At 44.1% G+C, this 23,772-nt stretch overlaps 1 non-coding gene and 1 pseudogene across 1 annotated transcript; one reads left to right on the top strand and one right to left on the bottom strand.

Moving 5' to 3' along the window:
- The first annotated feature begins 378 nt into the window (after nucleotides 1-378).
- Nucleotides 379-1,215, top strand: LOC100601034 (annotated as a pseudogene).
- Nucleotides 1,216-20,229: 19,014 nt separating this feature from the next.
- On the bottom strand, nucleotides 20,230-20,339 carry LOC115838421. The gene has a single exon (XR_004033450.1). It is a non-coding gene; the product is annotated as a U6 spliceosomal RNA (small nuclear RNA).
- Nucleotides 20,340-23,772: the final 3,433 nt, after the last annotated feature.

Here is a 23,772-nt window from a genome sequence, read left to right as displayed (position 1 = left end):
AGCCCGTAGATAGCTTCAGGATGGGGCTAGTCACCAGAAAGTCCAGGTGATTAGAGGATTAAAGGGTTGGAACTTAAGCCCCGCCCACCAACATCTGGAAGGGCTGAGAGTGCAAGAAATTTAGCTCTATTAAAAATTTAAACACTGCAGTTGGCTCGAGTACTCCCAGTAAAACGAGGTGTTCTCGGCGGTCCCACCCTACCCTGCCGTCGCCGGGCTGCGCCGCTGAAGCCGGAACGCGCCTCCGCTGCCCTCGCCGCCTCCATCCCCGCTGCCCTCGTCGCCTCCATCCCCGCTGCCCTCGTCGCCTCCATCCCCGCTGCCCTCGCCGCCTCCAGCCCCGCGGCCGCCGCTCCCCTCGCCGTCCGCGCGCACACCATGACGAAGAACGAGAAGTCCCCCAACCAGAGCCTGGCCGAGTGGAAGCTCTTCATCTACAACTCGACCACGGGAGAGTTCCTGGGGTGCACCGCCAAGAGCTGGGGTTTGATCTTGCTCTTCCACCTAGTTTTTTATGGGTTCCTGGCTGCACTCTTCTCATTCACGATGTGGGTTATGCTTCAGACTCTCAACGATGAGGTTCCCAAATACCGTGACTAGATTCCTAGCCCAGGACTTATGGTTTTTCCAAAACCAGTGACTGCATTGGCATATACCTTTAGTAGATCTGATCCAACTTCGTGTGCAGGGTACACTGAAGACCTTAAGAAGTTTCTAAAACCATATACTTTAGAAGAACAGAAGAACCTCACAGCCTGTCCTGATGGAGCACTTCTTGAACAGAAGGGTCCAGTTTATGTTGCATGTCGGTTTCCTATTTCGTTACTTCAAGCATGCAGGGGTATGAATGATCCTGATTTTGGCTATTCTCAAGCAAACCCTTGTATTCTTGTGAAAATGAACAGAATAATTCGATTAAAGCCTGAAGGAGTGCCAAGGATAGATTGTGTTTCGAAGAGTGAAGATATACCAAATGTAGAAGTTTGTCCTCATAATGGACTTATGGACTTAAAATATTTCCCGTATTAGGGGAAAAAACTGCATGTAGGATATCTACAGCCATTGGTTGCTGTTCAGGTCAGCTTTGCTCCTAACAATACTGGGAAAGAAGTAACAGTTAAGTGCAAGATTGATGGATCAGCCAACCTAAAAAGTCAGGATGATCATGACAAGTTTTTGGGATGAGTTATGTTCAAAATCACAGCATGTGCGTAGTATGAGTAGGATATCTCCACAGAGTAAACGTTGTGTTGTCTGTCTTCATTTTGTATCAGCTGGACCTTCCATTCTAGAATTATAAGACCACCTTGGAGAAAGGTGTGTGGTACATGACACTAGGTTACATCATAACGTGCTTCCAGATCATAGTGTTCAATGTCCTCTGAAGTAACTGCCTGTTGCCTCTGCTGCCCTTTGAACCAGTGTACAGTTGCCAGATAGGGACCGGTGAACACCTGATTCCAAACATGTAGGATGGGGGTCTTGTCCTCTTTTTATGTGGTTTAATTGCCAAGTGTCTAAAGCTTAATATGCTGTGCTATGTAAATATTTTATGGCTATAACACTGTCATATTTTGATGTCAACAGAGTTTTAGGCATAAAATGGTACCCGGCCAACATCAAGTGACTTTATAGCTGCAAGAAATGTGGTATGTGGAGAAGTTCTGTATGTGAGGAAGGAAAAAAAGAAAATAAAAGTGTATTTGAAAAATATTTTTTTAAAAATTTAATCACTAAGATTTGATAAGTTTCCTTTCTGCTGAACACCCGGAGGTGCTGGGAGGGTGGCACACCCAGAGGTCATGGCAGCACCACACCCCTCCCCCCGTACTTTGCCATATCCATCTCTTCATCTGGTTATTCATCTGTATCTCTTGAGACAGAATCTCCCTCTGTCGCCCAGGGTGGTTTGCAGAGGCACGATCATGGCTCACTGCAACCTCTGCCTCCCAAGTAGCTGGGATTACAGCTATGTACCACCATGCCCGGCTAATTTTTGTATTTTTTAATACAGACAGGGTTTCACCATGGTGGCTAGGCTGGCCTTGAACTCCTGACCTCATGTAATCCACCCACCTTGGCCTCCCAAAGTGCTGGGATTACAGGCCTGAGCCACCATGCCTGGCGAAGACGCTGTCTTTTTTTTTTGAGACGGAGTCTCACTCTGTTGCCCTGGCTGGAGTGCAGTGGCACAATCTCAGCTCATTGCAGCCTCTGCCTCACGGGTTCAAGCAATTCTTCTGCCTCAGCCTCGTGAGTAGCTGGGATTACAGGTGCCTGCCTCCACACCCAGCTAGAGACAGAGTTTCACCATGTTGGCCAGGCTGGTCTCGAACTCCTGACCTCATGATTTGCCTGCCTTGGCCTCCCAAAGTGCTGGGATTATAGGCGTGAGCCACCACGCCCAGCCAAGACCCTGTCTTAAAAAAAAAAAAGGCAGAGCATGGTGGCTTACGCCTATAATTCCAGCACTTTGGGAGGCCAAGGCGGGCATCACTTGAGCCTGGAAGTTTGAGACCAGCCTGGCCAACATGGTGAAACCCGTCTCTACTAAAAATACAAAAATTATCTGGGCATCGTGACACGTACCTGTAATCCCAGCTACTCAGGAGGCAGAGGCAGGAGAATCGCTTGAACCCAGGAGGCAGAGGTTGCATCACGCCATTGCACCCCAGACTGGGCGACAGGGCAGGACTCTGTCTCAAAAAAAAAAAACAAAAAAAGCTGAGTGCAGTGGCTCACACCTGTAATCCCAGCACTTTGGAAGCCTTGAACCTGGAAGGCAGAGGTTGTGGTGAGCCGAGATCGCACCATTGCGCTCCAGCCTGTGCAACAAGAGCGAAACTCCATCTCAAAAAAAAAAAAAAAAAAAAAGACAGTCTTGCTCCGTTGCCTAGGCTGGAGTAAAGTGGCGTGATCTTGGCTTACTGCAACCCCTGCATCCCAGGTTCAAGCGATTCTCCCACCTCAGCCTCCCAAGTAGCTGGGATTACAGGTGTGAGCCACCACGCCCGTCTCATGGCAGACGTACAAAAAACTTTCATATTTTTAGTAGAGAAGGTATTTCACCTCGTTGGCCAGGCTGGTCTCCAACTCCTGGCCTCAAGTAATCCACCTGCCTTGGCCTCCCAAACTGCTAGGATTAGGCAGGAGAATAGGACCTGGAGGCAGGGAACCTAAGGACTTCCGAGAACTAAATCAAATGGAAACATCTCAGCTATGACAGGAAATATCCTTTTCATTTACATAGGCTGTACAGTGAGTAAATGATTTTGTAACTTTACTTCATCCTCTTCATTTACATAGGGTGTACGTCAAGTAACCAATGGAAACCTCTAGAGGGTATTTAAACCCCAGAAAATTCTGTAACAAGGCTCTTGACCTCCTATGCTCAGGCCTGCTTTCACCCTCTGGAGTGTACTTTCGTTTTCGAGAAATCTCGGCTTGTGTTGCTTCATTCTTTCCTTGCTTTGTTTGTGCATTTTGTCCAATTCTTTGTTCAAGACGCCAAGGACCTGGACACCCTCAACCAGTAACAGGACTACAGGCATGAGCCACCACACCCGGCCTATGATATCTTTTATAATAAAATGGCAATGTGTTTCCCTGAGTTCTGTGAACTGTCCTAGCAAATTAGTCAAACCCAAGGAGGAGGTTGCAGAAACCCTGGTTTCTACCCAGTCAGAAGTACCAGTGGCCTAAGGATAGTGTCAGAATTTTCATTCACTCATTCATTCATTTACTTATCATTCTTGTGGGTACATAGTAGGTGTATGTATTTCTGGAGTACATGAGATATTTTGGTACAGGCATGCAATGTATGGCTCAGAATTGAACTGAATTATGGGACACCCGGTTGGAGAATCCACTGAGGGATTGCTTAGTGGCATAAAATCCCCACACATTTTGGTGGCCAAGGGTCTCAGAAGTCTTCTCTGTTGATTGTGAGATTAAAGGCCCAAAAAAACGGTTTTTCTTTTTTGTAGAAATGGGGTCTCCACCTGTCACCCAGGCTGGTCTTGAATTCCTGGCCTCAAGCAATCCTCCCACCTCACATCACTGTACCCGGCTTGGTTTTTCTTTTTACGCATGACAACTAAGTGCAATACGTGATGCTGGATTGAATTCTGGACCAAGGTTTTAAAAAACTTTTTTTATTTTGCTACAGGGGACATTAGTGAGATAACTAATGAAATTTAAAGAAGGTACACAGATTTTATAGTACTGTATCAGTGTTAGTTTCATGATTTTCATAACTGTATTGTGATTATGTAAGGGAATATCATTGTTTTTACAAAGTTATTTAGAGGTAAAGTGGCATCATGTCTGCAATTTACTCAAATGTATAAACAGAGGAGTCAGGTGGGGTGGCACACGCCTGTAATCCTAGCACATTGGGAGGCCAAGGCAGCTGGACACTTGAGGTCAGAAGTACAAGACTAGCCTGACCAACATGGTGAAACCTCATCTGTACTGAAAATACAAAAATTAGTTGGGTGTGGTGGTGCACGCCTGTAATCCCAGCTACTTGGGAGGTTGAAGCACAAGAATCATTTGAACCCGAAAGGCCAAGGTTGCAGTGAGCTGAGATCCCAGCGGAGGTGCACAGACTGCTTGAACCCAGGAGGTCAAAGTTGCAGTAAGCTATGATCATGCTACTGCACTCCAGCCTGGGTGACAGAGCGAGACCCCATCTGTAAAAATAAATAAATAAATAAATTGATATGATCACTATGGAAAGCTGTTAGTATACTCAATTGAACACACACGTACCCTAAGACCCAGCAATTTTACTACTAAATATATGTCCTGCGGAAATATGCACACAGATGCACCAAAAGACATATACAGGAATATAATTCACATCAGCCCCAAACTGGATACAACCCTAAAATAGAATGGATAAGTAAAATGTGGCATATTTATACAACTGAACACTACTGGCAATAAAAATGAATGAACTGCAACTATATACAACCACGTGGATGAATTTCTCAAACGTAATGTTGAGCAAGACACAAAAGAACACACGAATATAAGTCCGTTTACACATACTTCAAAAGCAGGCAAAACTAATTCTTAAAAAAATTTTACTTTTTAATTGAAATATAACCAGAGAAAATGTACAAATCTCAAATGTATAGCATTTTAACATATGGAAAACATCCATAATGACTATTAATTACCTAGATCCAGATATGGAATATTTCATCCCCCAGGAGCTGCGTCCCCCTCCCAGATGATAACTCCAAACTTCAACTACTATTCTGATCTATTTGTACCTTGAATTAGTTTTTTCATAGACTACCATTGCTTTTTTTCCTTCATTTTTTTAAAGACAGAGTCTTACTCTGTCACCCATTAAATAATAATTACCATTGCCCCTTCCCGCTAACCTCTAGCAATCAGTTTCACTTTTTGTCTTTATGAATTTTTAGTATTTATTTAGAAACAAGATCTCGCTCTGTTGCCCAGGCTGGAGTGCAATGGCATGAACACAGCTTACTGCAGCCTTTAGTTCCTCAGTTCAACTGAGCCTCCTGCCACAGCCTCCCAGGTAGCTGAGACTACAGGCACATGCCACCATGACCAGCTAATTGTTTTAAATTTATTTTTTATGGAGATGGGGTCTCACTCTGTTGCCCTGGGTGGTCTCAAACTCCTGAGCTCAAGCAATCCTCCCACCTCAGCCTCCCAGTGTTGAGATTACAGGCATAAACCACCATGCCTGATTTTTTTAAAAATAATTTTTTGTAGATATGGGGTCTCCCTGCGTTGCCCAGGCTGGTCTTGAAATCCTGGGCTCAAGTAATCATCCTGCTTTGGCCTGATTACTATTTCTACTATTTCTTGACCTGACTGTTGTTTCCATAGATGTAGTCACCTTTTTATTATTTATTGATCTTTATATTTAGGATTTGTATACTTTTCTGTATATATGTTACACTTCAATAAAATTTTTCTCAAAAAATCTAAAGATTTTATTAGTTATTGCTCCTCAACTCAGCACAGTGACTGTAGAATTTTATCCCGGTATGTTCTAAGCATTAGCTTCTTTCATTTCTGCTACTACAGGCATATTTCACGATTTTATGACTATTATCATTTTATGAGTTTGCCTATTTAAACTAAAGACTCATATTAAGACAGGAAGGGGGATAACATTTAAAAAATTACTGTATTGTAAAAGTCATTGTTTCTCTGTGAGGAGAGATGATGAATATATGAATTGTTTTTTCTCTCTCAGCTTCTAGTTACTAAAGAACAATCTGAGATCTGAGACACATTCTCAGAATGTGGGGAAAGGGGCTTACCAATGAGCACGCAAGAGCATCTTGTTTGGACACAGTGTCTACCTGGACACCCCCAGTTGGTCCCATTTAGATTAAAATATGTCTCTGGCCGGGCACAGTGGCTCATGCCTGTAATCCCAACACTTTGGGGGAGGCGGGTGGATCACCTGAGGTCAAGAGTTCAAGATCAGCCTGGCCAACGTGGTGAAACCCCGTCTCTACTAAACATACAAAAATTACTTGGGCATGGTGGTGTGCAACTGTAGTCCCAGCTGCTCGGGAGGCTGAGGCAGGAGAATCGCTTGAACCTGGGAGGGTGGAGGTTGCAGTGAGCCGAGCTGGTGCCACTGTACTCCAGCCTGGGCAACAGAGTGAGACTCCATCTCTAAATAAATAAATAAATAAATGTATAGCTCCAAGTCTTGTCTTCAACGTTAAAGTCTGACACTAACATCCCAAGGCAGAATCTTATTATTTCCAGTGGTATTCATTGTCATGAATTCATTAGTTTGATGCTGGGACTATGTATAATTCTTTTTTTGTTTGTTTTGGTTTTTTTATTTTACAGAGCATAGTAGAGGAGTGAGGCTATATATAATTATGTAATTATCTTGGCTGTTTTCTGGGAAAACTTACAGGAGGAATGGATAGCAATATTTTTTTTTTTTTTTTTAGATGGAGTCTCAATCTGTCGCCCAGGCTGGAGTGCAGTGGTGTGATCTTGGCTCACTGCAACCTCTGCCTCCTGGGTACAAGCAATTCTCCTGCCTCAGCTTCCTGAGTAGCTGGGATTACAGGCGTGTGCCACATACCTGGCTGGTCTCAAACCCCTAACCTCAGGTGATCCGCCCCCCTCGGCCTCCCAAAGTGCTAGGATTACAGGCATGAGCCACCTGTACCAATAATTATTGAAACTAGAGTTTTATGTAAGAATTGACATTTCTTTTTGTTGTTTATATTTCTCCCCACCTCCATGATGTACAACCTTCCTATTAAGAGAATGTTGAGCTGTTGTGATGATTAATGTTAAATGATGTTATATTTATCTGAATTAGTTTCAATTTAATCACCATTTCATGAAGTCACCGCAAAATGAATTGCTGACTCTAAGAAAATAATCACTTTTAGGAAACAATTAGTTTGGACACTGTGTTTCTACTGTTAGGTGACAACCAAATAGAATTTTATGTTTGAAAAATTAGAAGCAGTTAATTGCACTCAAATCATGACTCTCTCCTGAGGAAAGTACTTTGCAGATTGTAATTATCAGTAATACTTTGTAAATGAAAAAGCAAGCATTGAAGAAATTAAGCGTTTTGTGGTTCTCTGTGAAATTAAAGCCAGGAATGAGAACTCTGTATTTCTGGTTCTCGTTCTTGTACCAAATCATCTGACCATAGATAGGCAACTTTTAGAATTTAGCCAAGAATAAAGGAAATTGTCAAGATAACCTTAATAAATTTATGCAATATTAATATGCAATCCTCTTTCACATTAAATTTATGAAATCATATTTAATGCCAGGCCTAGTGGCTCACACCTGTAATTCCAGCACTTTGGGAGGCCAAGGTGGGCAGATCACTTGAGGTCAGGAGTTTGAGACCAGCCTGGCCAACATGGTGAATCCCTGTCACTACTAAAAGTACAAAAATTAGCCAGGCGTGGTGGTGTGTGCCTTTAGTTCCAGCTACTCGGGAGGCTGAGGCAGGAGAATCCCTTGAACCTGGGAGGTGGAGGTTGCAGTGAGCCAAGATCGCTGTTCCAGCCTGGGCAACACACTGAGACTCTGTCTCAAAAAAAAAAACAAAGAAAAAGAAAAAAAAGAAATCATATTTAATGTATACCTTAAGATATGGAATTTTATATTCTCACTTTCAGCTGGGATCCCTAGTCACTTAGGAGAGTCATTCTTTTTCTTCGAAACAAGTCTGTCTCTTATTGCCCAGGCTAGAGTGCAGTGGCTCGATCTCAGCTCACTGAGGCCTTGACCTCCCAGGCTAAAGAGATTCTCCCACCTCAGCCTCCTGAATAGCTGGGAATACAGGTGCACGCCACCACACCTGACTTTTTGGAGAGACAGGGTTTTGCCATGTTGCCTAGGCTGGTCTTGAACTCCTGGGCTCAAGTGATCCTCCTGCTTGGACCTCCCAAAGTATTGGGATTATAGGCGTGAGCCATCGGACATGAACTTGGGAGTGATTCTTGACTCCTTCTGTTACCAGAAAGGGGTCCCGATCCAGACCCCAGATTTCAAGAGAGGGTTCTTGAATCTTGGACAAGAAAGAATTGGGGTGAGTCCACAGGGCAAAATGGAAGCAAGTTTATTAGACAAGTAAATAAACAAAAGAATGGCTACTCCATAGGCAGAGCAGCCCTGAGGCCTGCTTGTTGACTATTTTTATGTTTATTTCTTGATCATATGCTAAACAAGGGGTGGATTATTCATGAGTGTTCAGGGAGGGGGTGAGCAGTTCCTGGAACTGAAGGTTCCTCCCCTTTTAGACCGTATAGACTAACTTCCTGATGTTGCCAAGGCATTTGTAAACTGTGATGGGGCTGGTGGGAGTCTTTTAGCATGCTAATGCATTATAATTATAAATAAATATAACGAGCAGTGAGGACCACCAGAGGTCACTTTCATCACCATCTTGGTTTTGGTGGGATTTGGCCGGCTTCTTTATTGTATCCTTTTATCAGCAAGGTCTTTGTGACCTGTATCTTGTGCTGACCTCCTATCTCATCCTGTGACTGTGAACCACCTGGGAATGCAGTCCAGCAGGTCTCAACCTTCTTTATTTATTTTTTTTCAAGACAAAGTCTCACTCTGTCGCCCAGGCTGGAGTTCAATGGTGCAATCTCGGGTCACTGCAACCTCTGCCTCCTGGGTTCAAGGGATTCTCCTGCCTCAGCCTCCTGAGTAGTTGGGATTACAGGTGCCCACCACCACGCCTGGCTAATGTTTGTATTTTTAGTAGAGACGGGGTTTTGCCATTTTGGTCAGGCTGGTCTCGAACTCCTGGCCTCAGGTGATCCGCCTGCCTTGGCCTCCCAAAGTGCTGGGATTACAGGCGTGAGCCACCGTGCCTGGCCGACTCAGCCTTATTTTACCCAGCCACAATTCAAGATGGAGTCGCTCTGGTTCAAATGCCTCTGACACTGCCTGTCTCAAGTTCAAACTTTTAAGCTCTGCTCTTACTTTTTTGCTTTTCCTTTTTTTGGAAATAATTTCAAGCTTATAAGAAAAGTTGCAAGAATAGTGAAAAGAATAGTTTTTCTTCAAATCATTAATTTTAATTTTAATTTTTTTTTGAGACAGAGGCTTGCTGTGTCGCCCAGGCTGGAGTACAGTGGCAGGATCTCAGCTCACTGCAACCTCCACCTCCTGGATTCAAGTGATTGTCCCGTCTCAGCCTCCCGAGTAGCTGGGATTACAGGCGCGTACTACCATGCCTAGATAATTTTTCGTATTTCTAGTAGCGACAGGGTTTCACCATATTGGCCTGGCTGGTCTCAAACTCCTGGCCTCAAATAATCCACCCACCTCGGCCTCCCAAAGTGCTCAGATTACAGGCATGAGCCACCGCCGGGCCTAATTTTTTCTTTTCCTTCCTTCCCTCCCTCCCTCCCTCCCTCCCTTCCTTCCTTCCTTCCTTCCTTTCTCCCTCCCTGCCTCCCTCCCTCCCTCTCTCTCTCTCTTTCTCTCTTCCTCTCTTTCTCTCTTTCTTTCACAGGGTCTCACTCTTATTGCCCAGGCTGGAGTGCAGTGGTGCAATCATAGCTCACTGTAGACTCAACCTGCGGGGCTCAAAGCGATTCTCCCACCTCAGGCTCCCGCGTAGCTGAGACTACAGGCACAGGCCATGACCCCCAGCACATTTTTGTATTTTTTGTAGAGACGGGGTTTTGCCGTGATGCCCAGGCTGGTCTCGAACTCCTGGGCTCAAGTCATCCTGTTGCATCAGCCTCCCGAGTAGCTAGGATTATAGGCACCCACCACCATGCCCAGCTAATTTTTTATTTTTGGTAGAGGCAGGATTTCGCCATATTGGCCGGGCTGGTCTCAAACTCCTGACCTCAAGTGATCTGGCTGCCTCAGCCTCCCAAAGTGCTGTGTTTTTGTTTTTTTGAGACAGGGTCTGGCTGTGTTAGCCAGGCTGGAGTGCAATGGGATGATCACAATTTACTGCAGCCTCAACCTCCTGGGCTCAAGTATTCCTTCCTGCCTCAGCCAGGCACACACCACCATGCCGGGCTAGTTGTTTGTGTTTTTTGTAGAGACAAGATGTTACCATATTGTCCAGGGTGATCTTAAATTCCTGGGCTCAATCCTGCTGCCTCAGCCTCCCAAAGTGCTAGGATTATAGGCGTGAGCCACCTCGTCAGAACATTTGTTTTCTTTTCTCTGGAATGAAAGTTCAGGAGGGGCCGGTGTGGTGGCTCACACCTATAATCCCAGCACTTTGGGAGGCAGAGTCGATCATTTGAGGTCAGGAGTTCGAGACCAGTCTGACCAGCATGGTGAAACCCTGTCTCTACTGAAAATACAAAAATTAGCTGGGTGTGGTGGTGCACGTCTATAATCCCAGCTACTTGAGAGGCTGAGGCACTAGAATCGCTTGAACCCTGGAGGCGGAGGTTGCATTGAGCTGAGATCGTGCCACTGGACTTGGGCCTAGGAAGCCGCTCCAGCCTCCATCTCAAAAAAAAAAAAAAAAAAAAAAAAAAAAAAAAAAAAAAAAATTCCAGGAGGGGAGGGCAGTTAGTTGCTGGGCCAAATAGTAGTTTGCATGTCGTTATAGAAAAAATTGTTTGTTGCAAGCCGACAAGAAATTGCATAGTGGCACATGCAGGTTGTTCCAGCTACTTGGGAGGCTGAGGCAGGAGAATTGCTTGACCCAGTGAGGCAGAGGTTGCAGTGAGCCGAGGTCACTCCACTTCACTCCAGCCTGGGCAACAGAGGGGAGACCTAATCTCGAGAAAAAAAGAAAAAGCTTGTCTGGTGTGGTGGCTCATGCCTGTAATCCAGGCTTTTTTGTTTGTTTGTTTGTTTGTTTGTTTAAGACAGAGTCTTGCTCTGTCACCCAGGCTGGAGTGTGAGTGGCATGATCTCGGCTCACTGCCACCTCTGCCTCCTGGGTTCAAGCAATTCTCCTGCCTCAGTCTCCTGAGTAGCTGGGACTACAGGCGCGTGCCACCACACCCAGCTAATTTATTGTATTTTTAGTAGAGACGGGGTTTCACCATGTTGGCCAGGCTGGTCTTGATCTTCTGACCTTGTGATCAAACCGCCTTGGACTCCCAAAGTGCTGGGATTACAGGCATGAGTCACTGCACCCAGCCAAGTCCTGGCATTTTGGGAGGCCAAGATGGGAGGATTGCTTGAGGTCAGGAATTGAAGACCAGTGTGGTCAATATAGTGAGACCCCCAACTCTAATTAAAAAAAATTTTTTTTCAGACTCTTTTCCAGAGTGGTTGTATTATTTTACATACCTACCAGCAGTGTATGAATGATCTAGTTTCTCAAAATCCTCACCAGCATTTGGCGATGTCACTATATTTAATTTTGGCCATTCTGATAGATGTGAAGTGATATTCCACTGTGGTTTTAATTTGCATATGTTTAATGGCCAGTGGTGTTGGATATCTATTCAAGTGCCTTTTTGCCTTCTGAATAGTTTCTTTGATGAAATGTCTGTTTATATCTTGTGCCCACGTAATTGGTTTGTATTTTTACTGTTGAATTTTGAGGGTTTTTTAAAATATATTTTAGGCCGGGCGCTGTGGCTCACGCTTGTAATCCCAGCACTTTGGGAGGCCGAGGCGGGTGGATCCTGAGGTCAGGAGATCGAGACCACGGTGAAACCCCGTCTCTACTAAAAATACAAAAAAAAAATTAGCCGGGCGTGGTGGCGGGCGCCTGTAGTCCCAGCTACTCGGAGAGGCTGAGGCAGGAGAATGGCGTGAACCCGGGAAGCGGAGCTTGCAGTGAGCCGAGATTGCGCCACTGCACTCCAGCCTGGGCGACAGAGCGAGACTCTGTCTCAAAAAAAAAAAATAAAATAAAATAAAATATATTTTAGATATTAGTCCTTTGTCTGATGTAAACTTTGTCAATATTTCCCCCCTACAGTCTGTAGCTTTTACTTATATATTCTCTTAATAGAGTCTTTTATAAAGCAAAAAGTATTTTAATTTTGATGAGGGCCAAGTTGTCAATTTTCCCATCATGCTTTTGGTGTTAAGTGTAAGAATCCTTTGTCAAGCCTGAGATCCTGAAGACTTTCGCTTATTTTTTTCTAAAAGTTTTATAGTTTTGCATTTTACATTTAAATCTATGATTTAATTTTGTTAAATTTTATAGAAGGTGTGACGTTTAGGTTGAGTTCATTTTTTTTTGCCTATGCATGTTCAATGCTCCAGCATCATTTGTTAAAAAGGCTATCTTTCCTCCATTGAATTGCTTTCATACCGTTGTCAAAAATCAATCTGCCACATTTGTGTGGGTCTATTTCTGGGTTCTCTGTTCCTTCACCAATATCACTCATTTGATTACTGTAGCTAAATAGTAAGACTTAATATTTGGTAGAGTGATTCTTTTTTGCTTCTTCTTTTTCTTTTTTTCTTTCTTTTTCTTTTTTTTTATTATTATTATATTTTAAGTTTTAGGGTACACGTGCACAACATGCAGGCTTCTTACGTATGTATACATGTGCCATGTTGGTGTGCTGCACCCATTAACTCGTCATTTAGCATTAGGTATATCTCCTAATGCTATCGCTCCCCTCTCCCCAGACCCCACAACAGTCCCTGGTGTGTGATATTCCCCTTCCTGTGTCCGTGTGTTCTCATCGTTCAATTCCCACCTATGAGTGAGAACATGCGGTGTTTGGTTTTTTGTCCTTGTGATAGTTTGCTGAGAATGATGGTTTCCAGCTTCATCCATGTCCCTACAAAGAACATGAACTCATCCTTTTTTATGGCTGCCTTTTTAGGATTCTTACAGGAATTGCATAAAACCTGTGGATAAATTTTGGAAGGAACTAACATCTTTGTTATTTTGAGTCTTCCAATCCATGAACATGGTATGTCTCTCCATTTATGTACATCTTTCAGAATTTCTTTCATCAGCATTTTGTAATTTGTAGGATACAGATCTTGTACTGTTTTATTTTATCTATTTATATACTTTTTTGGGACAGAGTCTCACTCTGTTGCCCAGGCTGGAGTTCAGTGGCACGATCTTGGCTCGCTGCAGCTACTCTGCTTCCTAGGTTCAAGTGATTCTTCTGCCTCAGCCACCCAAGTAGCTGGGAATACAGGCATGTGCCACCAATCCTGGCTTATTTTTAGTAGAGATGGAGTTTTACCATAGCCAGGCCGGTCTTGAACTCATGATCTCAAGTGATCCACAGGTCTTGGCCTCCAAAAGAGCTGAGATTACAGGCGTGAGCCACTGAGTTCAGCCCTGTACATGTTTTATAAGTTTATACCTAAGTATTTAATTTTCTTTGGAGTGATTATATATAGTATTGTGTTTTTAATTTCAGTTTCCACATGTTTATTATTAACATATAGAAATGCAATTGATTTTTCTGTGTTGGTTTTGTGTCTGTGACCTTGCTGTACCCATTTATTGGTTCTAGGAATTTCTTTGGCAGATTCCTTGGAATTTTCTAGATAGACAATCATATCATCTGCAAATTGGGACAGTTTCATCCTTCCTTCCTTCCTTCCTTCCTTCCTTCCTTCCTTCCTTCCTCCCTCCCTTCTCTCTCTCTTTTTCCTTCCTTCTTTCTTTCTTTTCTTTCTTTCTTTCTTTCTTTCTTTCTTTCTTTCTTTCTTTCTCTTTCTTTCTTTCTTTCTTTCTCTTTCTTTCTTTCTCTCTATCTCTCTTTCTTTTCTTTTTTTTCTTATTGCACTTTCAGTACTATGTTGAATGAGAGTCGTGAGAGGACATCCTGTTTTAGCAGGAAAACATTCAGTCTTTCACCATTAAAAGTATGGTTTCTTCCTTCCTTCCTTCCTTCCTTCCTTCCTTCCTTCCTTCCTTCCCTCCTTCCCTCTTTCTTTCTTTCTTTCTTTCTTTCTTTCTTTCTTTCTTTCTTTCTTTCTTTCTTTCTTCTTTCTTTCTTTCTTTCTTTCTTTCTTTCTTTCTTTCTTTCTTTCTTTCTTCTTTCTTTCTTTCTTCTCCCTATCTCTCTCTCTTTCTTTTCTATTTGTTCTTATTGCACTTTCAGTACTATGTTGAATGAGAGTCGTGAGAGGACATCCTATTTTAGCGGGAAAACATTCAGTCTTTCACCATTAAAAGTATGATGTTAGCTGTAAGTTTTTTTTGTAATCCTACATTCATTTTGGAAACAAATCTACCATGTTGGCTTTTGATTAATCCATGTTCTGGGAAGTCCTCTATGATTTCCAGTTTATCTATTGTTCCTTTTGTAAGAGCAGGTATTTACCATAAATTCTGCCCTTAGATCAAACAACCTTGATGTTATGGTACTTCAATTGTCCTTCACATCCCTTCTGAACCACCCCTCCCATATGATATAAAAGCCCTGAGTCGGCCAGGCATGGTGGCTCATGCTTGTAATCCTAGCACTTTGGGAGGCTGAGGCTGGCAGATCACCTGAGGTCAGGGGTTTGAGACCAGCCTGGCCAACATAGTGAAACTCTGTTTCTACTAAAAATACAAAAATTGTCAGACGCGGTGGTTCACGTCTGTAGTCCCAGCACTTTGGGAGGCTGAGGTGGGTGGATCACCTGAGGTCGGGAGTTTGAGACCAGCTTGACCAACATGGAGAAACCCTGTCTCTACTAAAAATACAAAAAATTAGCTGGGCATGGTGGTGCATGCCTGTAATCCCAACTACTCAGGAGGCTGAGGCAGGAGAATCGCTTGAACCCAGGAGGCAGAGGTTGTGGTGAGCCGAGATCACCCCATTGCACTTCAGCCTGGGCAACAAGAGCAAAACTCCGTCTCCAAAAAAAAAAAAAAAAGAAAAAGAAAAAAGAAAATTAGCCAGGTGTGGTGGCGCATGCCTACGATCCTAGCTACTCAGGAGGCTGAGGCAGGAGAATTGCTTGAACCCAGGAGGCAGAGGTTGCAGTGAGCTGAGATCGTGCCACAGTACTCAAGCCTGGGTGACAGAGCAAGACTCCGTCTCAGAAAAAAAAAAAAAAAAAAATGCACTGAGTCTTGGGAGTAAGAGTATGGCATCCAACATCTTGTCATCGCTGCGACCCGAGACACAGACATAACTTCTGTTAGTAAGTCTCTGTTAATGTTTTTTCTAAGAAGCTGGATTTGTCCACCTCTTTCTTCAGCCTCTCAGCTTCCTCAGACTTTGGGGCAGATTTACATAGATCTGCTGGCCATGGAACAATGCTCTTTATCAAGTTGGGGAATTCCTTTCATTCCTGGTGTGCTGAGACTTTTAAATTTTATTTTATCTTATTTTATTTTGAGACAGGGTCTTACTCTGTCACCCAGGCTGGAGTGCAGTGGTGTGATCATAGCTCACTGAAGCTTCAATTTCCTGGGCTCAAGCAGTCCTCCTGCCTTAGCCTCTGTAGCAGCTGGAACATTTTGCTAAACCTTTTTTCTTCAATTGATATGATTATATGATTTTTCTTTAGCTTATGGATATGGTGGATTACACTGATTATTTTTTGAAATATTGAACCAGCCTTGCATATGTAGAATAAATCTCACTTGGTTATGGTATATTATACCATAAACAAACCATTACCATTTTCATACATTGTTTGATTAGATTTGCTAACATTTTGTCGAGGCTTTTTGTGCCTAAGTGATCTGTTGTAATATATTGGTCTTTAATTTTTTTCCTTTTGCCTTCTTGGTACTTTGGCTCAAGCCTGTAATCCCAGCACTTTGGGAGGCTGAAGTGAGCGGACCATTTGAGGTCAGGGGTTCCTGACCAGCCTGGCCAACGTGGTGCAACCCCGTCTCTAATACAACTACAAATTTCAGCTGGGAGTGGTGTCGGGTGCCTGTAGTCGTAGCTACTTGGGAGGCTGAGGCAGGAGAATTGCTTGAATCCTGGAATGGGAGGTTGCGGTGAGCTGAGATCGCACTGCTGCATTCCAGCCTGGGCTGTGGAGCAAGACCCCATCTCAAACACACAAATAAAAAACACAGAAAGAACATTTACTCCAAATTACATTTAAGAATATTCACCATTTTGGAAAACAAATATTCTAATACTAATAATGAGACCAAATCACATGCCTACTTTATATAATTGTTCCTGTTACATGATTAGATAGTAAGCCACGGCTGGGTGAGGTGTCTCATGCCTGTAATCCCAGCACTTTTGGGAGGCCGAGGCAGGTGGATCACTTTAGGTCAGGAGTTCGAGACCAGCCTGGCCAACATGGAGAAACCCCTTCTCCACTAAAAATACAAAAAATTAGCCAGTGTGGTGGCTCACGCCTGTAATTCCAGTTGCTCGGGAGGCTGAGGCAGGAGAATTGGCTGAACCCAGGAGACAGAGGCTGCAGTGAGCTGAGATTGTGCCACTGCACTCTCTAGCCTGGGCAACAGAGTGACAATCCGTCTCAAAAAAAAAAAAAAAGACAGTAAGCTACTCTTTCATAGAATTACTCAGGTTCAGGGACATCAGAAATGATGTTTATAGCAAGCTCTTGGTCAAAACCAAAGTCAATTGGCTGATTCTGGCTTAATTCATTTTAGTATATGCCTAATGCATTTGTTTATTATATAAAATAATATACTGCGGTAATACCCTACTGCAGTAATATATTATGTATCTGCAATAGGGTATTATTAATATATTACCTTAATCTGTTTTATGTTGCTTATAACAGAATACCTGAAGGTGGGTAATTTACAAAGAAAAGGATTTTTTTTTTTCTTTTTGAGACAGGGTCTCACTTTGTCACCCAGACTGGAGTACAGTGGCCAATCTCGGTTCACTGCAACCTCCACCTCCCAGGCTCAAGTGATCCTCTCACCTTAGCCTTCCAAGTAGCTGGGATTACAGGCGTGCACCACAATGCCTGGCTAATTTTTGTATTTTTAGTAGAGACGAGGTTTCACCATGTTGGCCAGGCTGGTCTTGAACTCCTGACCTCAGGTGATCCACCCGCCTCCGCCTCACAAAGCGCTAGGATTACAGGCATGAGCCATTGAGCCCAGTAAGTCATCATCTTTTAAAGGCCCATCTCTTAATATTGCCGCATTGGGGATTAAATTTCTTCTTTTTATTTTTATTTTTTTTCTAAGATGGGGTCTCACTATGTTGCCCAGGCTATTCTTTTTTTTTCTTTTTCTTTTTCTCTTTTAATATGTTTACTTATTTAACAGCATTACTGAGGCGCAATTGACATACAATAAACTAGACATATTTAGAGTACACAATTTCTTAAGTTTTGACATATGTACGCATCTGTGAAGCCATTGCCACAATCAACATAATAAACAAATCCGGCACCCCAAGAATTTCCTTGTTATCCCTTTGGATAATCTCTTCCTCCAATTACCCTCCCCAGGCAACCACTAATCTGCTTTCTTTCACTATAGACTTTAGTTTGAATTTTCTAGAGGTTTAAACAATTGGAATCACATAGTACGTATTCTTTTTTCTGGCTTGTTTTGGTCAGCATAATTGCTTTGAGATTCAGTACATGTGGTGTTTTTTTTTTTTTGAGATGGAGTCTCGCTCTTTCACCCAGGCTGGAGTGCAGTGGCGCGATCTCGGCTCACTGCAGGCTCCACCCCCCGGGCTTCACGCCATTCTCCTGCCTCAGCCTCCTGCGTAGCTGGGACTACAGGCGCCCGCCACCTCGCCCGGCTAATTTTTTGTATTTTTAGTAGAGACGGGGTTTCACCGTGTTAGCCAGGATGGTCTCGATCTCCTGACCTCGTGATCCGCCCGCCTCGGCCTCCCAAAGTGCTGGGATTACAGGCGTGAGCCATACATGTGGTGTTTATCGATACTTCATTTCTTTTTTTTTTTTTGAGACAGAGTCTCCCTCTGTCACCAGACTGGAGTGCAGTGGCGAGATCCCGGCTCACTACAACCTCCGCCTCCCGGGCCCAAGCGATTCTCCCGCCTCAGCCTCCTAAATAGCTGGGACCACAGGCATGCGCCACCACACCCAGCTAATTTTTGTATTTTTAGCAGAGGCAGGATTTTACCATGTTGGCCAGGATGGTCTCGATCTCTTGACCTCATGATCCGCCCACCTGGGCCACCCAAAGTGCTGGGATTACAGGCATGAGCCACCATGCCCAGCCCAATATTTCATTTCTATTGCTGAGTAGTATTCAATTGTATGGATACATCAAAATTTGCTTATCCATTCGCCTGTGGGTGGACGTTTGGGTTGATTCTAGTTTTCAGTTCTAATAAGGCTGTTATGAACATTAATTCACACATGGGTCTAGATGTAAGCTTTTTATTTTTATTGAGCATGTTTGCTAGGTCATATAATAAGTAGTGTTTAACTTTTTAAAAAATGGATGAGGCTGGGCATGGTGGCTCATGCCTGCAATCCCAGCACTTTGGGAGGTCAAGGTGAGAGGACTGCTTGACCCTGGGAGTTTGAGACCAGCCTTGCCCAGGCTATTCTTAAACTCCTAGGCTCAAGCAGTCCTCCTGCCTTGGCTTCCCAAGATGCTGGGATAATAGGAATGAGCTGCCATCTCCAGCAGGGATCAAATCCTAACACAAGTTTTGGAGGGGACAAATACCTTACAAAATGTACATAAATTTTTTTTAAGTTAAAGCACAAGATAGAAGTTGTAACATTTTCTTCCTGTATTCCAGTGAACTTTCTTCTGTACATGGGTTGTGTGTACCCCTCCTTGTAGACCACTGACTTATAAGACAGAGTTCAAAGTCCTTCCCCTGTTATAAACAGAGTCCTTGCCTCTCACCTCTCCCTGCTTGAACCTTATACTCCCACAACATTGAATTTTTTTTTTTTTGAGTTGGAGTCTCACTCTGTTGCCCAGGCTGGAGTTCAGTGGCATGATCTCGGCTCACTGCAACCTCTGCCTCCCAGGTTCAAGAGATTCTTGTGTCTCAGCCTCCCAAGGAGTTGGGATTATAGGTGCCTGCCACCACACCTAGCTAATTTTTGTATTTTAGTGGAGATGGGGTGTCGCCATGTTGGCCAGGCTGGTCTCGAACTCCTGACCTCAAGTGATCCTCCCACCTCGGTCTCCCAAAGTGCTGGGATTACAGGCGTGAACCGCCATGCCAAGCCTGAATTTATTTATTTATTTATTATTTTTATTTTTTGAGAAATGTCTCACTCTGTTGCCTAGGCTGGAGTTCAGTGGCACGATCTTGGCTCACTGCAACCTACCTCTGCCTCCTGGGTTCAAGCAGTTCTCCCTGCCTCATCCTCCCAAGTAGCTGGGATTACAGGTATGCGCCACCACGCCTGGCTAATTTTTGTATTTTTTAGTAGAGGTGGGGTTTCACCATGTTGGCCAGGCTGCCCTCGAACTCCTGGCCTCAAGTGATCCACCTGCCTTGGCCTCCCAAAGTGCTGGAAATACAGGTGTGATCCACTGCGCCCGGCCCTGAATTTATTTTATTTTATTATTTATTTATTTATTTTTGAGATGGAGTTTCGCTCTTGTTGCCCAGGCTGGAGTGCAGTGGCACGATCTCAGCTCCCTGCAACCTCTTCCTCCCAGGTTCAAGCCATTCTCCTGCCTCAGCCTCCCAAGTAGCTGGGATTACAGGCATGTGCCACCACGCCCCGCTAATTTTGTATTTTTAGTAGAGACAAGGTTTCTCCATGTTGGTCAGGCTGGTCTTAAACTCCCGACTTCAGGTGATCCATCCGCCTCAGCCTCCCAAAGTGTTGGGATTATAGGTGTGAGCCTCCGCACCCGGCCTGAATTTATTTTTAAAAAAATATTTTTATTATTTGTTCGCTTTGGAATGCTTCATGAATTTACATGTCATCTTTGTGTAGGGGCCACGCTAATTTTCTCTGTATTGTTCCAATTTTAGTATATGTGCTGCTAAAGTCTCCTACACGTTGTGCTATTTCTTGCCTCTGTACCTTTGTTCAGGCTGTTCCCTGTGCTAGCATGCCATTTCCTTTCTTCGTCTGGCTAACTTGATTCATTGTTTTGTCTCATCTCAAACACATCACACTTTCCAGGAAGTTCCCTGACATTTCTTTTTCTTCTCCCTTGAGGTTGGGTTAGGTGTCCCTCCTCTTGGCTTCTAAGTTCTCAGTGTGTCATTCTATTCTTACTTTTTATTGTTTTTGAGATGGAGTCTTAACTCTGTGCAATCTCGGCTCACTGCAAGCTCCGCCTCCCAGATTCACGCCATTCTCCTGCCTCAGCCTCCCGAGTAGCTGGGATTACAGGCGCCCACCACCATGCCCCGCTAATTTTTTGTATTTTTAGTAGAGATGGGATTTCACCATGTTAGCCAGGATGGTCTCGATCTCCTGACCTCGTGATCTACCCGCCTTGGTCTCCCAAAGTGCTGGGATTACAGGTGTGAGCCACCGTGCCTGGCCCATTCTATTCTTATGCCTATTAATTGTATTTTTTATTTTAATTTTTTTAAATTTTATTTATTTATTTATTTTGAGACAGAGTTTCGCTCTTGTTGCCCAGCCTGGAGTGCAATGGTGCGATCTCGGCTCACTGCAACCTCTGCCTCCTGGGTTCAAGTGATTCTGCCTCAGCCTCCCAAGTAGCTGGGATTACACGCATGTGCCACCATGCCCAGCTTATTTTGTATTTTTAGTAGAGACAGGGTTTCTCCATGTGGGTCAGGCTGGTCTTGAACTCCTGACCTCAGGTGATCCACCTGCCTTGGCCTCCCAAAGTGCTGGGTTTACAGGTGTGAGCCACTGCGCCCAGCTATTCGTTGTATTTTAATTGTCAGGGGGCAACCTGGGCTGATTTAACTTATGTTTCTACCACCCTGGAGCATTGGGGCTGAAAGAGAAATTAAGTTGGGTTATAGAAAAGTAGAAAAAGTTGGTCCGTGCGCAGTGGCTCAGGCCTGTAATTCCAGCACTTTGGGAGGCCGAAGCGGGCAGTTTGCCTTAGCTCAGAAGTTCGAGATCATCCTGGGCAACACGATGAAACCCCGTTTCTACTAAAATACAAAAAGATTAGCCAGGCATGGTGGCGTGCACCTATAGTCCCAGTTACTTGGGAGGCTGAGGCAGGAGAATTGTTTGAACCTAGGAGGCAGAGGTTGCAGTGAGCCAAGGTGCCAAGATTGCGCCACTGCATTCCAGCCTGGGCAACAGAGTGAGACTCCGTCTCAAAAAAAAAAAAAAAAAAAAAAAGAAAAGTAAGAAAAGTAGAAGTTGTATTTTTTGCACACTTGAGAGTTTTCAGACTGAAGTTTGAAACTACTATTCTTACTGACCTTGGCTCTTGGTACAGTTGTACTTTACCCAGGTGTTAGGTTCAAAAGGGAGTTATGTGAAAAGCACATACATATTCATCAGGTAGAGTGCTAGGAAATAGATGGCATTGCCAAACGAAGATATTTAAGGAGAGTTTAAAAGGGGACTCTATAAAGCTATCGCTGTGAGGTTTACCTCCACAATGGATTAGGCAACACTCAAGACTTGTCATAGCAGGTTCTGTTTCCATTCCTAGGCCTACAGAGGCCGTAAGAGGAACTGGTTACAGGAATGCAGAGTCAGAGAAAGCTGTGTGGGCAAGGTCACCTGACAGAGTATACACATTTGAAGTGACCCTGATGGGAAACAAGCACCCTGACTTTGTTCTTCCATCTCCTACCAGCGGCCCCCACCTTTAACTGAACCCAACTCGAAGGCAGAGAGCAAGTCAGCCTGCTGCTGATGTAGTCCCAGGCACAGGGCATGGTGGGTAAGGTGGAGAGAGCATCAAGTGGACACACCAAAGACATCCAGCACAACAGATAACCCTAAGAGTCACTGTAGGTGTCGAGTCAGACATGAGCAGGGTAGGAGAGCTCCCTTCCTCAAACCACCACTAGGAATGTCAGGCAGCCATCAGGTGATGGTCAGGTGGTTATTAAATGGTATCTCTAAAATAATAATTGGTCACAGCCATAGCCAGGGAAAGGCAGTCTCTCAATAGATAAAAACACCTGAAACTAGTGATCAGCAGCTTCCCAATAAGATCTCAGGAGTTGGGCAACTGGGCTCAAGCATGCTCATTAAGAGACGAAATGGGCCGGACGTGGTGGCTCACACCTGTAATCCCAGCACTTTCAGAGGCTGAGGTGGGCGGAACACAAGGTCAGGAATTCGAGACCAGCCTGGCCAATATGGTGAAACCCCGTCTCTACTAAAAATACAAAAAAAATTAGCTGGGTGTGGTGGCGCATGCCTGTAATCCCAGCTACTCAGGAGGCTGAGGCAGGGGAATTGCTTGAACCCAGGAGGTAGAGGTTGCAGCGAGCCGAGATTGTGCCACTGCACTCCAGCCTGGGGAACAGAGCAAGACACTGTCTCAAAAAAATAATTAATAAATAAATAAAATAATTTTAAAAAGAGACAAAGTGGTGGAGTTTAACTGGTATATGACCTTCTATATGACCTTCCTCTAGGAATGTTAGACTGGTAAGGGAAGTATGTTAGTGGTGGAAAGTATCCGAGTCACACAGCACCAAAATATGTTACCAGTGCCGAATCCGTACCAGTCTGCAGCAACCTCAATTCTTGCCTCCTTAGAAGAAAGAATTTAACTGAAGGGTGTAAGGCAGAAGGAGAGACCGAGGCAAATTTTAGAGCAGGAGTGAAAGTTTATTAAAAAGCTTTAGAGCAGGAATGAAAGAAAGGAAAGTACACTGGGAACAGGATCAAGCAGGCAACTTGAAAGGCAAGTGTGTGGTTTGACCTTTTGACTTGGGGTTTTATATGCTGGCATATTTCTGGGGGCTTGCATCCCTTCTCCCCGATTCTTCCCTTGGGGTGGGCTGTGCTTCTGTGCGGCAGCCTGCTAGCACTTGGGAGGTGAGCATGCATGGTGTGTTTACTGGAGTTGTGCGCATGCTCACTTGAGGTGTTCTTTCCTTACCAGTCGAATGTCCCTAGAAGGTGACCATGTATGTTAAACTCCATCATTTTGCCTCTTAATGCTCATGCTTGAGTCCACTTGCCCAACTCCTAAGATCTTATCGGGAAGCTGCTGATCACCAGTTTCAGGTGTTTTTATCTATTGGAAGACTGCCTTTCCCTGGTACTGGCTGTGAACAATTTTAGAGACTGTTTAACAACCACCTGACCATCACCTGATGGTTGCCTGACATTCCTGGTGTGTGTGTGTGTGGGGGGGGCTGTCTTACCCTGCTTATGTCTGACTCGGTGTCTACTCTAACAAAAGTACCTATGAAAAACGCTAAAATCCACTCCTAGCCCCCTGTGCACTTAGCCTTGAGGTTCCACATATGAAACCTTGAAATAAGTGACATCATACAGTGATGGAAAATGCTAAAGTCT

Source organism: Nomascus leucogenys, chromosome 14, assembly GCF_006542625.1.
Source record: "Nomascus leucogenys isolate Asia chromosome 14, Asia_NLE_v1, whole genome shotgun sequence".
Classification (NCBI taxonomy): Eukaryota; Metazoa; Chordata; class Mammalia; order Primates; family Hylobatidae; genus Nomascus; species Nomascus leucogenys.
The sequence above is the reverse complement of the archived record's forward strand: the minus strand, read 5'-3'. Positions and strand labels throughout refer to the sequence as shown.